Source organism: Bubalus kerabau, chromosome X (assembly GCF_029407905.1).
Source record: "Bubalus kerabau isolate K-KA32 ecotype Philippines breed swamp buffalo chromosome X, PCC_UOA_SB_1v2, whole genome shotgun sequence".
Taxonomy (NCBI): domain Eukaryota; kingdom Metazoa; phylum Chordata; class Mammalia; order Artiodactyla; family Bovidae; genus Bubalus; species Bubalus kerabau.
In genome coordinates this window covers 128,304,735-128,321,546 of record NC_073647.1, presented here as the reverse complement: position 1 = coordinate 128,321,546, position 16,812 = coordinate 128,304,735, and the positions used below count along the sequence as shown (strand labels likewise).

General features: G+C 39.7%; 1 protein-coding gene and 1 non-coding gene across 6 annotated transcripts in view; both read right to left on the bottom strand.

The window, feature by feature from the left end:
* Nucleotides 1-16,812, bottom strand: part of DMD (dystrophin) — a 2,389,494-nt gene that overhangs the window by 722,284 nt on the left and 1,650,398 nt on the right. The window lies entirely within an intron of this gene.
* Nucleotides 1,761-1,832, bottom strand: TRNAC-ACA (transfer RNA cysteine (anticodon ACA)). Its single transcript has one exon. It is a non-coding gene; the product is annotated as a tRNA-Cys (tRNA).

Sequence of the window (16,812 nt, the reverse complement as noted above, 5' to 3'; positions counted from 1 at the left end):
GAAACTGACCAATTTGTTTCATGGAAACAATGACTCTTCAGTGAGGGGAGCTGGAGGCAGGGGTTGTGTGACAAACTTCGAAAGACACATTTTAAACTGATTTTTTTTTTCTCTTCCTGCAATATTTTCTATTCTCAAACAATATCTTTGTTCTTTTCTTATAGGTAGAAATATTGAGGATGATAATCCACTGGAAAGACAATTCATGGTTCTTACATTTAAACCACAAAATAAATTGGTTCACAATTGGACTGAACGACAAAAAATACTTCAAAAGCTCCCCTCTTCCTCTTTGTAAAACTGCTGTGTTACTTTTGAGTCTAGAAATCAAGGCAAGACCAAGACTTCTGATGTTCACATGGTTTTTGTTCTAGAGGTTTTGCTTATTTTGTGAGCATAAATTTACCCAGTGGATTCAGGAAGAAGATGAGTAGTTTTTTTTTTTTTTTTTTTAAAGCAAACGATGAGTCAGCAGGAGGTTCAACGTTCTCCACATGGAGTTGTCACTCCAAGCCCTGACATCAAAATCAATGGAAAGTGGTGCCAGTCTTTTTTTGAGTTTAATTTGCAGTGGAGAGGAAGTTAAGGAAAACTGTGAGGAGAAGACAGTTAGGAAAAATGGGTAGACAGATATGGAGCAAAGATGGGGGGCAGGGCCGGGAGGATTATTAAACTTGAAGCTGGCAGAGTGATCCAGATTCCACGTGGGATGAATGCAAACATCACTGGACTAAGGGTCACTTGACAACACGTTTTCTGCAAAGCTAACGGGCCCTGATGCTGGGAAAGACTGAAGGCAGGAGGAGAAGGGGACGACAGAGGATGAGATGGTTGGATGGCATCGCCGACTCAATGGACACGAGTTTGAGTAAACTCTGGGAGTTGGTGATGTACAGGGAGGCCTGGCGTGCTGCAGTCTGTAGGGTCGCAAAGAGTTGGACATGACTGAGTGACTGAACTGAACTGAACTGAACTGAATGGCCCCTGAATGGGCAACCCACTCCAGTATTATTGCCTGGATAATCCCTTGGACAGAAGATTCTGCTGGGCAACAGTCCACAGGTTTGCAAAGACTCAGAAGTGACTCAGATAATGACAAGCACACACGCATGCATGCAATACCTTGGAGTGCATCCTTGTATCCCCCATAGCACAGCCTCCTAGAGATGACCGTTCTCCTGACTTTTCTGTCTTTACTCCTCAATTACTGCCCTCTTCAGCTTAGAGTCCGTGATTCATCCCTTCAGCCCAACCTGGAACCATTACTGACTACACTTTCTAGTTATTATTAATTCCCTTGTTCCAATATACTTTCATAGAACCTTTCTGACAAAACAACCATGGAAGAATCTTACCACCACCTCGATCTTTTCTTCTACCCACTTAAAGAGAAACTTCTTCAAAGTCTGGCTTCATTCCCTCTGGTTCTCTATTTCTGATTTTGGTCACTCCTCAGTCTCCTTCACTGCCTTACTTTCCTCTGGATGTCAAATGTAGAAATTTCTTAGGATTCTGTCCCAAGTCCTCTTCTCATTCTACATGTACTTCCTAGGAGATCATCACTGTTGAGACTTAAGCTATGTTTTACTGTACATGTGGACAACTCTGGTATCCAAGCCAAAAAAAGTGAAAAGTGAAGTCGCTCAGTCATGTTTGACTCTTTGAGACCCCATGGACTGTAGTCTACCAGGATCCTCTGTCCATGGGGTTTTCCAAGCAAGAGTACTGTAGTGGATTGCCATTTCCTTCTCCAGAGGATCTTCCCTACCTAGGGATCGAACCCAGGTCTCCCGCATTGTAGGCAGATGCTTTACCGTCTGAGCCACCAGGGAAGTCTGGTATCCGTATTTTTAGCCTAAACCTCTCTCTGGATTCATATGGCTAGTTTACTTAGTGGCCTTGCAAGCAGCTCAAACTTGATGCATCCAAAACTGAACTCATCATCCACAGTTTAGTAATTTCCACTACCATCCACCCAGTATCTCTTTAGTCTCCTTTCAATCTTCATTCCCTTTCTCACGTCTCTAGTTCAAGTCATCACTCTTTCTCATCTGGACCACTGGCACAGCCTCCAGTGTTACCGTTACCTAAGTCATCCTCTACTCTTTTGTAGAACAAGCTCGCTTAAACCCAAGTTCATCACGTCACTGGCTTCTTCAAAAAAGCTCCAGGGGCTTTCAATTGCCCTCCAAATAAAACGTGATTGATTTCTCTAACAATCCTTAAAGAACAATTTAAGGCTGTGGTATTTTCAGCATCATTCAGAACCTCCTCCTTGACATATCCCTTCTCATCTGCTCCTCACCCAACTCAATGCTTTGTCCATACTTGAATTTTTCAAGAAATGCCAGGATCCTTGTTGCTTCATCTTTACTTCTGCCATTTCCCTAGAAGAGGAGGACTCTGACTCATCTGACCCCACCCCCCCCACCTGTTGGCCTAGGCACACCTATGTATCCTTCAAATCTATCAAAGTTCCTTTTTTCTAGAGAACTTTCCATCTACCAACTGTCCCCTTCCAGACTGAATTATGATTCTCCCATAACATTCTATATCCTAGTGTTTGTAAAATGTAGCTGTTTAATTCTCTTACTTTCTGAGAGCCCCCAAATTGTGTTTTTCATGGTCAATATTATATCCTTCGCATCTAGCATACAACATAGCACATGGTAAGGCTTAATAAGTTATTTGTTGAATTAGTGTATTGATAAATTGATTATACTAATACATACCAAATGTTTTCTTTGAAGTGAAAAAAACTGAAGACAATATTTTAGAGCACTTTTAGGTTAATAGGAAGACTGAAAGGGAGGTGCAGAGGTATTCCCAGCTACTCCCTGCCTCCATATATGCCATGGCTTTCCTCACTATCAACATCACTCACAAGAATGGAGGATTTTTAAAAATTAAGGATGAACTTACATTGATGTATCATAATCATCCAAAGTCCATAGCATACCACCCAAAGTATACCTTAGGGTGCACTCTTGGTGTTGTATATTCTATGGGTTTGGGCAAATGTATAAAGCCATGTATCCATCATTATAGTATCATACAGACTATTTTCAGTGTCCTAAAAATCCTCTGTGCTTTGCCTGTTCATCTCTCCCCATGCCGATCCTAGGGCCACTGGCAACACTGATCTTTTTAGTGTCTCTATACCTTTGTCTGTTCTACAATAGCCTATGGTTGGAATCATACAGTGTGTAGACTTTTCAGAATCACTTATTATTTTGTTTTTACTTCTTTCACTCAGTAATAAGCATTTAAGTTTCTTCCATGCCTCTCCATGGCTTGAGAGCTCATTTCTTTTTGGTGCTGAATAATATTCTCTAGCTTGGTTGTAATATAGTTTATTTATCCATTAACCTACTACTGAAGGACATCTTGAGTGCCTCCTAGTTTTGCCAGTTATGAACAAAACTGCTGGAAACATCCAGGTCCAGGCTTCTGTATGGATATAAGTTTTCAATTTCTTTGGAAAAATCCCATGGAGCAGAAAATTGCTGGATTATATGGTAAAAGTATGGTATGTTTTCTAGTGTAAAGAAACCACCAAACTGTCTTCCAGAAGAGCTAATACACTTTGCAGTCCCATCAGTAATCAATCAATGAGAGCTCCTATTGCTCCACATCTTTACTGGCATGTGGTGTGGTCAGTGTTTTGGATTCTGGCCATTCTAATAGGCGGGCAGTGGTATCTCATTATTTTAATGTGCATTTCCCTGATGATCTATAGGTGGGACATCTTTTTATATGCTAATATGGCACATGTCTTCTTTGGTGAAATGTCTGTTTAGGTCTTCGACCCATTTTTAATCAGGCTGTTTGTTGAGTTTTAGGAGTCTTTTTTTTTTTTTTGGTCTGTTTTTAAAATAATTGTCCTTTATCAGATGTGTCTTTTGCTAATATTATTTTTTTTCCCAGTTTGTGTCTTGTCTTCCAATTCTCTTAAAAGATGTTCTTTTCTAGTACATAAAATGACAGCTAACAGTTGGAGAAAGAATTTCCCCTGTAACTGAGAGGATATTGGAAAAAGGCTTCTCATCTCCCTGAGAGTGACATCTCCTGCTGACTCTAACTACATACTTTATCTCTTTCCAACTAGTTCATTATTTAAGTGGTAGTCAGTTGAAGTGGCATTATGATAGGGCTTTTCTGCTCATCGACTTCTTTGGAAGACCATTCTATCTTTGTAGAAGTGTGTCAGTGGTTTCAATGTTCAAAACAAGCTCAGAAGTGATGTATAACATTGTCATCCCTACAAGAGTAAGCAGTAATTTGACTCCAGATGATTTTGAAATTATTACCTCTACTTAACTGCAGATGGTGATTGCAGCCATGAAATTAAAAGATGCTTATTCCTTGGAAGGAAAGTTATAACCAACCTAGATAGCATATTAAAAAGCAGAGATAAAAAAAAAAGAGCAGAGATATTTCTTTGCCAACAAAAGTCCGTCTAGTCAAGGCTATGGTTTTTCCAGTGGTCATGTATGGATGTGAGAGTTGGACTGTGAAGAAAGCTGAGCACTGAAGAATTGATGCTATTGAACTGTGGTGTTGGAGAAGACTCTTGAGAGTCCCTTGGACTGCAAGGAGATCCAACCAGTCCATCCTAAAGGAGATCAGTCCTGGGTGTTCATTAGAAGGACTGATGCTGAGGGAAACTCCAATACTTTGGCCACCTGATATGAAGAGTTGACTCATTGGAAAAGACCCTGATGCTGGGAGGGATTGGGGGCAGGAGGAGAAGAGGACAACAGAGGATGAGATGGCTGGATGGCATCACTGACTCGATGGACGTGAGTCTGAGTGAACTCTTGGAGTTGGTGATGGACAGGTAGGCCTGGCGTGCTGCGATTCATGGGGTTGCAAAGAGTCAGACATGACTAGCGACTGAACTGAACTGAATAATATCTACGTAAGGGTACCTCAATAATTAAAAATATATGTTTATAATAACAGTAAAAAATTACCCCTAAAATCCTCCTTTTATGGCGCTTCTGTTGCTGAGATGAGGAAATGTTCCCAAAATGCGAACAAAATGATTTAGTTTAGTTCTATTTATGTAAGTCCCTAAATGTTTTCCAAATGACAGTGGAACCTTCTTAATAGTTGTACCAAGTGTTTCACACCATGTCTTTATTTTACTATGAAGGCTTTACAAATTTCCATTCTATGCTAGGCAAATGGTATTCTTTCTTCTGAGTAAGCATTAGAAACACTATTGATAAGAAATAGTTTTCTCTTTGGAAGAAGCTTTAAAAGGATTGGAGAAACACATTCAACAATCCACATTATCTTTCTTAATTACTATGAACCTATCTGTAAATTTTTATCTAAAAGAGGGGTCAATAAGCTACAGTCCTCAGGACAAATCCAACCCACCACTCATTTTTGAAAATAAAGTTTTATTGGAACAAAATCACATTCATTAATCTATGAATATACTGATTATGAATGCTTCTGTACTTCAGTTATAGAGTTGACCTTCTGATTTGCAAAGCCAAAAATATTTACTATTTGGCTCTTTACATTAAAAAAAAAAAAGAATTGCCAGCCCCTGATTTAAAACCTTCTTGAAGTGATTTATGTCATTAACCTTTACCTCTCACTGAAATAGTAAATTCTCCTAAACTAGTAACTTACTTTATACAAATAAAGATTTTTAAGTTGTCCCAAATTACAGCTTCCAAACTTCACAAGGCATCTCCTAATTGCAGTATGCTATGATTTGGTGAATAAGTTCCTGTTGTCTCCAATGTATTACTAGTTAGAAGGAGAGACTAAAAATAGGAATAATGAAGCTTCTGTCACGAGTTCCCACTTATTCAGTTTCCCCCACTATAGCAACAAGATCATCTTCTTTCTTGAAAGGTATTTTTTTTTAATTTTATTTTATTTTTAAACTTTATATAACTGTATTAGTTTAAGATAAAAGTAGGTATTATAAACTTGTAAAGCTTTTTATTATATACCATCATACAGATTTCAACATTTTGTTTTCCCCATTTCCAGCTTCACTCACTGGAGTCATGACTTGTTTCTGTTGATATTCACATGGCAGTCTGACCTGCCTTATTCCTTTAGCTCCTCTGCTATTGTCAGTGTATTCCTCGAGCATGCATCTTGGTTTGGCTTATTCCTGTGCTCCTCTTTTCTGCCCACTCAGTTCTGCCCACTCATCCATTTCAATCCACTTGCACCCACTGCCTTTCTCACACTGGCTTTTACTATAATGCTCCAGATTTATCCAGTTGTGAAAAATATACTCTGGTCTAGGATATTCTTAAGTGGGGCACTGGCTAGTAGAGGGGTCAGTAAGATCCATTGTGATGAGTTCTAACAAGGCTGTTAATTCCACCTTCTTTTATTTTCAAGGAAATTTCAACATCATCTAGTCCAGTGGACTTTAGTGCTTTTTAAACCTTTAACTCCTTTCAAGTGAAATCTTAAGAGGACCTACCATGTGAAGCATGAAAAGGAGGAGGGTAGTGGACTGGTTGAAATTGGAGATGGGTGGCAAAAAGAGGTATGGGGACATACTGTTGGGGCATATATGACATTACCTGGAAAATTCCATGGACAGAGGAGCCTGGCGGGCTACAGTCCATGGAGTTGCAAGGAGTCAGACATGACTGACCAAACTATGGCAGTGAGGGCAGAAGGGAGGCTTTCTAGAAGAGATGATGAACCCTAGGTTTCTGGTTTGTGTACTTGGCTGGATGAAGTCCAAGGCAATATTCATTTCAATTATTTCATGCCAAAAAGTGGGGTCCACTTATTCACAGCAACTGAACAAAGAAAAGACTATGCAGTATTTTCAGAAAGTCACCTCTGAACATGCACACTTAAAAGAGTTTACCAAGGGGGTTGTGGTATTCTTTATGAGGAGATGAAATGAAGCACTGTTTAAATAGATTTCTTTAACTGATTTTGAACTGTAGCAGGGCACTAGACCTATAGTACCTTGTGGTCTTCTCCCAGATCTACTTTTTATAATTCTGCCACTGTACTGGTTGTTTGACCTTGGGCTGACATATATAGAACTGGGAGAGTAAATAAAGCTCAATAGTAATACTGTGGGAGAATCAGGTTTACCATCTCAATGTTTTTTTTTTTTTTTCTTTTTTTCATTCCCATGGCCCTATCGTCCAGGAGAGAAAAAGAGAAAAAAAGCTATTTTGTAAAAATAGTAAAAAGAGTAAAAAGCTATATTGCTTTTTACTGAAATCATTTCAATATCTACAAGGTTAGTACTAAGCATCAAGGGTGCTGTTGTTCAAGACTTAAGTTCACCTGCATGGCTTTAATATAAGATTTGGATGCCATATAAGAGAAGAAAATAGGGATAAGCAGGACTATGGTTCTTGAATTCACTTGGAAAATATATTACATAAGTATAAATGCTACAATAGAGTCAATTCCACGGTCTGTGGAGTCTATTGCATCACCTGTACTACTAAGACCAAGTATGTTTCACATAAAGATTTAAGGATAGGTATGGAGATCAGCCCTGGGTGTTCTTTGGAAGGAATGATGCTAAAGCTGAAACTCCAGTACTTTGGCCGCCTCATGCGAAGAGTTGACTCATTGGAAAAGACTCTGATGCTGGGAGGGATAGGGGAAAGGAGGAGAAGGGGACGACAGAGGATGAGATGGCTGGTTGGCGTCACTGACTCGATGGACGTGAGTCTGGGTGAACTCTGGGAGTTGGTGATGGACAGGGAGGCCTGGTGTGCTGCGATTCATGGGGTCGCAAAGAGTTGGACACGACTGAGCGACTGAACTGAACTGAACTGAACTGATGGAGTTCAGGGAGTGCTGTAATGTGCCTCCTTAGGATATGACAGTCTTTGGGATAACAACTCTCTGTAAGCTTTACTTTCCTCCTATAGTAAACAAAAAAAAAAAAAAAAAAAGAAAAAAGGAATTCATGTGGAACCTATCTTATAAGGCTGTTGTAAGATTAAATGGAACAATCCATAAAGGGTATTTAGCAAAATGCCTGGTACAGAGTGAGGCGTTAATGCATGTTACTGTAAGATAAATATTAGATGTGTTCGGGTCAATGCAAAAGCCAGGGGGAATAATCAAAATGAAAGCAGGTATTATTTTTGAAAAAAGCTCTGATATACCTAGGTATTACTGGAATAGAACCAGACTGTGAGACCTCAGAGACCCTCTAAGGGAGTTAAACATGGAGTGACAATGTTGTTTTGCCTGATTTACATCAGATCTTTGTTGTAAAGCACATTTTCTTCAATATGCTCAATATGAAGCATTTATTCAACCAGATAATAGATACAAATCCATGCATTCAAATGTTCCTTGGAGTCAGAGATCAAGATGGAAATCCCCAGAATCACAGAGATTTGTGTCTATAAACTTGCTTATTATATTCACATTCAAAGAGGTTAGAAGGGATAGTGTCAGCTTTTTAACCAGAATCTTTTCATTACTTCTCCCTGTTGGGATTGCAGCACATGCTGTGAATGACCTCCAGAGATCCTCAAGCTGTATGCAGACAGCAAACCGAATCTGAAAGCTTTATTAGACAAGTTTGTCTTTCAGCTGGTGGGAATGGATGTCAGCTGTACCAGGAAAAAATAAAATTTCTTGTGAAACTGGGTCCTGACATTGAGAAAAAACCTCAAATTTGAGTGCATGCTTCCGTTCTGAGTCCTGTCCTTATTTCGTTAAACATGGAGTACAGGTTCAAAAGAAAGAGGCATGTTTTACCTTAAACAAATAAGAATCAGGAAGAAAAATAATAGGGCTCCTATTTTGGTCTTGTCAGATTTAGCAAGCAAAAATGCTTATCACCAAATCATAGGGTTAAATGTTTTAATACAGCACAGGGAACTATACTCAATATTTTAAAATAATCTATAAGGGAAAAGAATCTGAGAAAAAATATATATACATATGAATTGCCATGCTGTACACCTGAAACTAACATGATATTGTACATCAACTATCAGTTCAGTTCAGTTGCTTAGTTATGTCTGATTTTTTGCGACCCCATGGACCACAGCATGCCAGGCCTCCCTCCCTGTCCATCCGGGTAAACTCCCGGAGTTTACCCAAACTCATGTCCATTGAGTCGACTATACTCCAATAAAAAATACTAATAATCAAGGAAACAACATTCTCACTCATTTCAACAGGAGAAAGAAAACTACCTCCTGTACTTAGAATCCATAGTAAACATAGGAAGTTTATTTATATCTTTTATCCATAAATTTCTTCAAGAAGAAAGAACAGTCCTGGGAAACTGAAGTGACAGTGGCAATTATTTTATTTTAATAATGTCTCCCACTTTTCTAGTGGCATGTTATTTAGCTTCTGCTTTTTAATGTGGGATAACAATGATTTTTTGAAGTTGTGATAACTATCTCAAAAGCAAGAACTGAAGGTGTTAAAATTCTGACTTTTCTCCTATGGTAGGTTATAATTCAATTTAGGCACTGGTAGAGTTAGTGCTGTTAGCAATCTTGCATAAATATTAGAATAGCTACATGGAATGTTTGTTTAATGAACTCATCATAGGCTGGAAAGTACTTTGGAAAAGGAGATTAGAACATATTTTCTTTAAAATATTGAAGACGAGAGAAGAAATAAACTGTATAAATGTTAAGAGGAATATAGCATGTGTTGTTAGACTATAAAGTAGAGGTTCTCAAATTGGATATCAAAGCCCAGTCAAGAATGAGAGTTAAGGAATGAGATGGGAATGATTTAGGCTACAAGATTTGCATCAAAGCCACAGCACATCCCTATTTGATCAATATTGCAGCCTTTAAAAAACTTAGGGTTTACCATTGAGGATGTGCAGATGAATGTATCTGTCAGCTATGTCTAAGCCGAAAAACAAATTGAGATATATAAGAATATGGACAAGCACTGAAACCAAACTCAGGAGAAGTGGGCTTGAGTCCAGATTCTGCTACTAAACAGCTGGACAACCGTATAAGCACTTAGTCTCTCTGGCATTATAATTACATAGGAGATTGACATACTTGATCCAACTCTAAAAGTACTGTTAATTTAGTCAAAATATATGAGTTTAACACTATCGCATGCTTGTCATTGAATAAAAGCTGCATACACAAAAGGGCATGTTTTGATAAGCAAGATATAAAATAGGATCCTTTTGGAATGTACAGTCTGTTAGCAAATGAAAATTAAATAATGACACAAATAGTTAATCAAAATAATGGCAAGGATACAAAAGAGAAAAGGTATACCTTGCCATATAATAGGTCAAAGAAAGAGCCTGTGCAGCTGAGATCTAAAGGATGAATAAGAAAAGAGATCATCCAGGTGAGCGTAGTAGGTGTGGAAACCCCGAGCCCAGGAAGAAACAGACCTGCTAAAAGAACTGAAGAATGCCAGAAGGGTTGGACTTTGAAGAAAAAGGCAGACAGTGGAACAAGAAGGGTAAGCAGGGGAACCATTGTCTAAGATCTGGTGACCATGTTCATGATTTGGAGACTTATTCTAAAAGCAGTGGGGGCACCATTACAGAATTATAAAAGAAGGAGGTTTATACTTTGCATGATTGTTCTTTATGGAGTATGTTTTTATGGGGAATGGATTAGAGGGAGGTGAATGAAATCAATTAGAAGGCCAGGCATCCATGATGGTGGTGGAAGGGATGCAGATGGACAAAATAACTTCAAAGATATTTAAGTATTACTACAATCAGTAGGATTTGGTGGTTGATTCAATGAGGAAAGTGAGGGAGAAGGGGGTCTCCCTCCAGGATCACTTACTAGTACTGGCTTTATTGGATGCTGTTGCTATTGCCTGAGATAAGAAATGCAAGGGCTTCCCTGGTGGCTCAGATGTTAAAGAATCTGCATGCAATTCAGGAGATCTGGGTTTGATCCCTGGGTCGGGAAGATCCCCTGGAGAAGGAAATGGCAACCCACTCCAGTATTCTTGCCTGGAGATACAAGAAAAGGGAGAAGAGGAAACTCCCTAGTTCAGTTGTGGATATGGTGGATTCGATGAGTCTGGGGGACACCTGAGTGCAGACATTGAGTGAGCTGTTGGATATATGGGTTCCTTGAATTTATGCATTGCATCCTATCACTTTCCCCAAGTTCGCTAAATTCAAGAGTGATTCTCGGGCCCTCTCTTACTAGACTTATAGGCATATTTGACACAGTTTATCAATTCCTTCCTCTTAACTCACTTCCTTCACTTGGCTTCCAGGTCTCTGTCTTGGTTTTCCTCCAACTTGCAAACTTATTACTATTATTTATTACTTCTCACCAATGAAGTCCTCCAGGGATCTGTCTTTGGGTATCTTCTCTTTTCTATCTATAGTCACTGCTTGGCTTTAACTAGTACCACCTCATAACTCAACTTTATGCTAAAAATTGCACATTTACATCTCTAGGTTGGACCTCTCTCTTAATCTCCAGGTCATACATCCCTCTCCTTATACTCCACCTCCATTTGGTTAACTAGTAGGCATGTATGTTGCTCAGTTGTGTCTGATTCTTTTGCAATCCTGTGTACTACAGTATTTTTGCCTGGAAAATCCCATGGACAGAGGAGCCTGGCAGGCTATAGTCCAGGGATTCACAGAGTTGGATACGACAGCATGCACACACACACACACACAGAAAGACGTGACTGGCTAAGCTAAAATGTGGCAAAAAAAAAAAAAACAACAACAAAAAAACAAAAAAAAACAAGTCCTCAAACAGCTGTCAAATTTAGTAGGAGCCAGTAGAACATTATAGCAGGAAAACAATATCACCGTATAAAGGTAAGAAAAGGGAATGCTGACATTGTGATGCAACTGAGCTGTGAGTAGAATGGCAATTATGGAACTGGATCCAGTTCTGAAGCCCACGACAGAGAAAAGTATAGAAAACACACTTGGGATGTTAGAAGTGGGGGCACAGAGATGTTGAAACACTTAAGACACAGAGAGGTTTAAACATTTGAGACAGCATTTTTTTGTTGTTCACAGGCTATGGGGACTCACATGATTTGTGCCAGAAAAGCAAAATTTGAAGGGAGATTAGGTAACAGACTTCAAATAATGTCAAAATGTACTTTTCCTACTCAGAAAGTAATTTAGACAGTAACTGGAACTTGTGTTAGGCAGTTGAAAGATGGTTTCGAGTATAACAACAGTGGGGGAATGCCACCCACTCTTGATTTTTAAAAGAGTATGCAGTTAACCTTAAGATTGCTCCTGAGAGAGAGAGAGAAAGAGCTTTTCCTGAAGATAGTGGGGAAGAATGAATGACCTCTCAAAGGCCACAATCTTAGAATCTATGGTTTTAAGTGCAAACTATTATAGTTTCCTCCGTTTGAAATCTTTCTTTGAGGGTTAAGTTATATTTGGTTTCAAAATGATTCAGCGAAATTTTGGAAAATATTAAGAATACAGGGAGAAGCCTAACTTTTGTGGACTGTGGGGTGCCTACTCTCTCCTGAATGTGTTTAAAGAATCCTAATTTCTCCTTAATAATAGCTTGAGAAGAAATACATTATGGTATATTCTATAATGATTTCCAGCAAAGGTCCTTTTTGGGAAGGAGTTAAATAATAAAAGAAGGCTATGGTAATTTTACTGTAATAAACCCTTTATTTCTATAAAAATGCAGGATATGAGTAACTGAAAAATCCCCAATGATCAGAATACTTTATTCAACCACTGATGTTATTCTCCTTCTTCTCCTACACACCCTACCCCCAACACACAGAAACTTCCAGGAATGCTGCCAACAAGCATTAGAAATGATAGATGTGGGCTTTTCTTCCTTTGCCAGTGCAGACCCCAAAGCTCAGCCCTAACCGGAGATGGTAACCAAGCCATAAAACTGCCAAAAGGTTAAGAGAGGAAGAACAAAGGGAACTTCATCATCACAAAAATGGATAATTAACATCTAAATACTCCGGTTTTCACAATCGATCACTGTCTTGGATATTAACAAGGACACCACTGTTATATCCTCCCTGTGAACCAGGGAACTTTGTTGAAGAACCTGGCCTGGAACCAAAGACTCCCCCTGCCTACATCTGAAGACTTCATCCTCATCAGTGTAAGCAGCACTGGGGACTCCTCAGTCAGGCTCTACTGTTGCCACTTTCCTTTCTATCTCATTATATTTCAAGCATCCTTACCTCACTGATATATAAAAATAAGATTTAATTAATTAAGTAGTTTATTCCTGCCAAGAGCTGGAGGGTCTCTGTAGTTGCTCAGGGCTTTGAAATCTCTTGGGAAGGGTCAAAATTCATTTCTTATCCTGTTATCATAATTGATTAGGGGACCTCCTATTTTCTGGTATAAAATCATATTCCTAGGGTTTTAGACTTTCAGAGAGTTTTTTTTTTTTTTTTTAAGGTTTAGAGGTTTTAATTCTAAAACCAAGGATGGTATAGCCTTGTTCTAAGTGTTTTCAATAAAACAGTCATCTGTTAATGAAACAGAGAAAGACTTGGCTGAAACTGATGAGCCTTATCCAAAAGGTTCAGCTGAGGTAGAATTAACAGTTGGAAGCCCAGCCAAAACTGGAAAGGCTCTGGGTGGCAATCCTCTTTGTGTTTCTGAGAAGGATGAGGACCCAAAAGAGGAGTAAGAATGTGAGAACTAATTGACAGGTTCCTTCCCTCCTTCTCTCATGATCACTGCAGACAAACCAAGGTCATTTTCATAATAAATGATTTTTTTTCTCAGAATTTAAATCAAACAAATAAACAATATTCCAAGATTATATTTAAGTTCCAATTAACCACATCTCTTTATCAAATTGCCTAGATACTTAAAAGATAACTGAACTAGCCTTGGGTTGCTTTATTGAATGCTAGAGAGGCAAGTGAAGTGCAAATCATAAATGTAGAAATAATGCTATATGTATTTGATATTTAAGTACAGCCTTCAAAACTTTAGATGATCAATAAATCACTGCTTGAAATACACTGTTCTGGTTAATAACATAAGCTTTGGCATTACAGAGATGTATCTTCAAATACCCACTCTGCCACTTACTAGCTTTGGAACTTTGGACAAACTCTCCTGTTGTTTGGTTTTCTCATCTACAGAATGGGAATCACAACAAAACTCATGTAAAAAGTACAACCATGGCACTAATTATAAGCCTCTTTGTATTAATTTCGGTTCATTCGGAAGTAGACTATAAAACGAGGATTTGATTGTGTGTGTATGTTCATTACTCAGTCATGTCTGACTCTTTGCAACCCCATGGGGTATAGCCCCCTGGGCTCCTCTGTCCATGGGACTTCCCAGGCAAGAATACTATAGTGGGTTGCCATACAAATAGTTTAATTGGTGGTTTTCCCTGGTGGCTCAGTGGTAAAGAATCTGCCTGCCAAGCAGGAGACGCATGTTTGATCCTTGGGTTGGGAAGATCCCCTGGAGAAGCAAATGGCAACCTACTCCAGTATTCTTGCCTGGGAAATTCCATGGACAGAGGAGCCTCGTGGGCTACCGTCCATGGGGTCGCAAAAGAGCCAGACACGACTTGGCAACTAAACAACAATAACACAACTTTAATCAGCAGATGACACCAGGAAGCTGTGGTGGAAGAATAAGGAGATGAATAGTAATGGGAAGGAAGTCTCTACAGGGCATGCTAATAAAACATGTCATCACTGAAGACCTCTGGTGTTCAGCCTTGGAGTTGTCCTACCCAAGGAATGAAGAGGGTGTGCTATTTATCCATCAACTCCTCTCCATCAGTGGTTGAGTACTGTTCTAGCACATCCTCTACAAGTGAGTGAGCTTCTCCTATAGCAAGAGAAAGTGCCTGGGCAGAGTGATAGGTACTTGCCTTCAGAAGCCTGAGGGTTTACCAGAAGGACAAGTGCTGAGGGGACATGGGTAGGCCATTAAGGGCCAAATTTGACCCACCTGCCCTTATCTGGTTTCTGTAAATAACCTGTTAATAGAACATAGCCATGCCTGTTGATTTACATATTATCTACGGTTTGGCTACTTTTAGTATACAGTGACAAAGTTGATCCCAAGACCCACAAAGCTGAAAATACTTACTATCTGACTCTCTACAAAGAGAGTGCATCGATCCCTTATCTAGTTGGTAGCACAACTGAGATTAGAATTTAGGCTTCTTGACCTCTAATACAGCACTTGCCTAATTACACTTGAGAATGGCTCTCTCCAAAATTAATTACAGGAAGAGATGGTTTTACCAGTGTTTAATCAACCAGAAACCTCTATTAACTGGCACTTCTATGAGTCTATTTATACAATGGTCATTCATTCCCAGTTATTACCCTGGGAAATCTGAAGAACTCCAATATCCTGATTTGGAGTCTTGACATAAAGCATGTTCTATATGCAATTTCTTTCAGAAATGCTAAATCGGGTATAGTGGAATGTGAATGTTCCCAGACCCAGCAGCTTGTGGGTAAGAAAGGATTCACACTGACATTTACAACTAGATCTGTCAGCTCTTTGCCTCCATCTGCCAAGCAGGCCTTCAGGCCCATGCAAAGTCCTGCCTGCCTACCTAATCATTTATAAGAGTCTTGAGGGGAGCTGCGTATAAGCATGGCTGTTCCACCCACAGGTAGGTCTAAGCTGCTCTGCTAGGCAAATACTGCTAAGGCTTAGCATGCTGTACACCTCCTTGGACTTCCAAGCTCCACAGTTCTGGGTGGGGGTGGTGCTGGAACAACTGGAGTTCCCTTTGGCGTCCACAGCACTGGCTCTCATTCAAGTTCCATGCTGCATTGCAGGCAGGAAGCAGCGATGAACTCCTTCCTCACTGATCATAAACCTATGGCAATAGTTCTTCAAGTGCAGTCTCAAGACCAGCAGCATCAGTGCATTGTGGAGACTTTTTAGAGATGCAAATTCTCAAGCATTACCCGACGTCTACTGAATCAGGACCTCCAGATTGAAGCCCCACAGTCTGTGCTTTAGTAAGAAATGGGTGATTCTAATGTACGGTATAGTTTGAGAGTCACTGATGTAGGACTCTGCACATACACCAATGCTTTTATCTCCGCTTTCTTCCCTTTTTCTCAGTATAGTGGTTTGGGTGTTAAGATGGCTACAATAAAGCCATCCCTTCCCTGTATGCACATCCATTGGCAGTGATATCACAGCTCTCCCCTCAAAAGATGAAGTCTATTTCTCCACCCCTTGAGCCTGGGCTGGACTGAAAACTTGCCTTGATGAACAGAATGTGGCAGAAGTGATGTTGTATGAATGACAGAGTCTAGGTGTAAAGACATCTTGTAGCTTTTACTTTCATCCTCTCGAAACACTGTCCTGAGAATGCCATATAATGAACCCAGTCCAGCCTATGGGAGGATGATAGGTGTTGTGAAGAACCAAGGTTCTCCAGCCAACAGCCAGTTGTCAGATATCTGAGGGACTCCATCTAGCTTCTGTTGAGTTTCCAAATAACTGCATGTACAAGAATGGCCCCTAGCAAGACCTTTAGAACACCTAATAAATGAACCACAGCCCAACTGCAGACCCACAAAATCACAAGCAAGTAAATAACCCTTATTTAAAGCCATTACATTTAGAGTGTTTTAATGCAGAGATAGAAAACTGAAGTAAAGAATACACCTGCCAAGCAGGAGACATGGGTTTGACCCCTGGGTTAGGAAGATCTCCTGGAGAAGGGAATGGCAACCCACTCCAGTATTCTGGCCGGGGAAATCCCATGGACAGAGGAGCCTGGCAGGCTACAGTCTATGGGGTTGAAAAGAGGTGGACACAACATAGTGACTAAATAAGAAAAATGATATACTTAGGTATCTAAGCAACAACTGCAAAAAGTT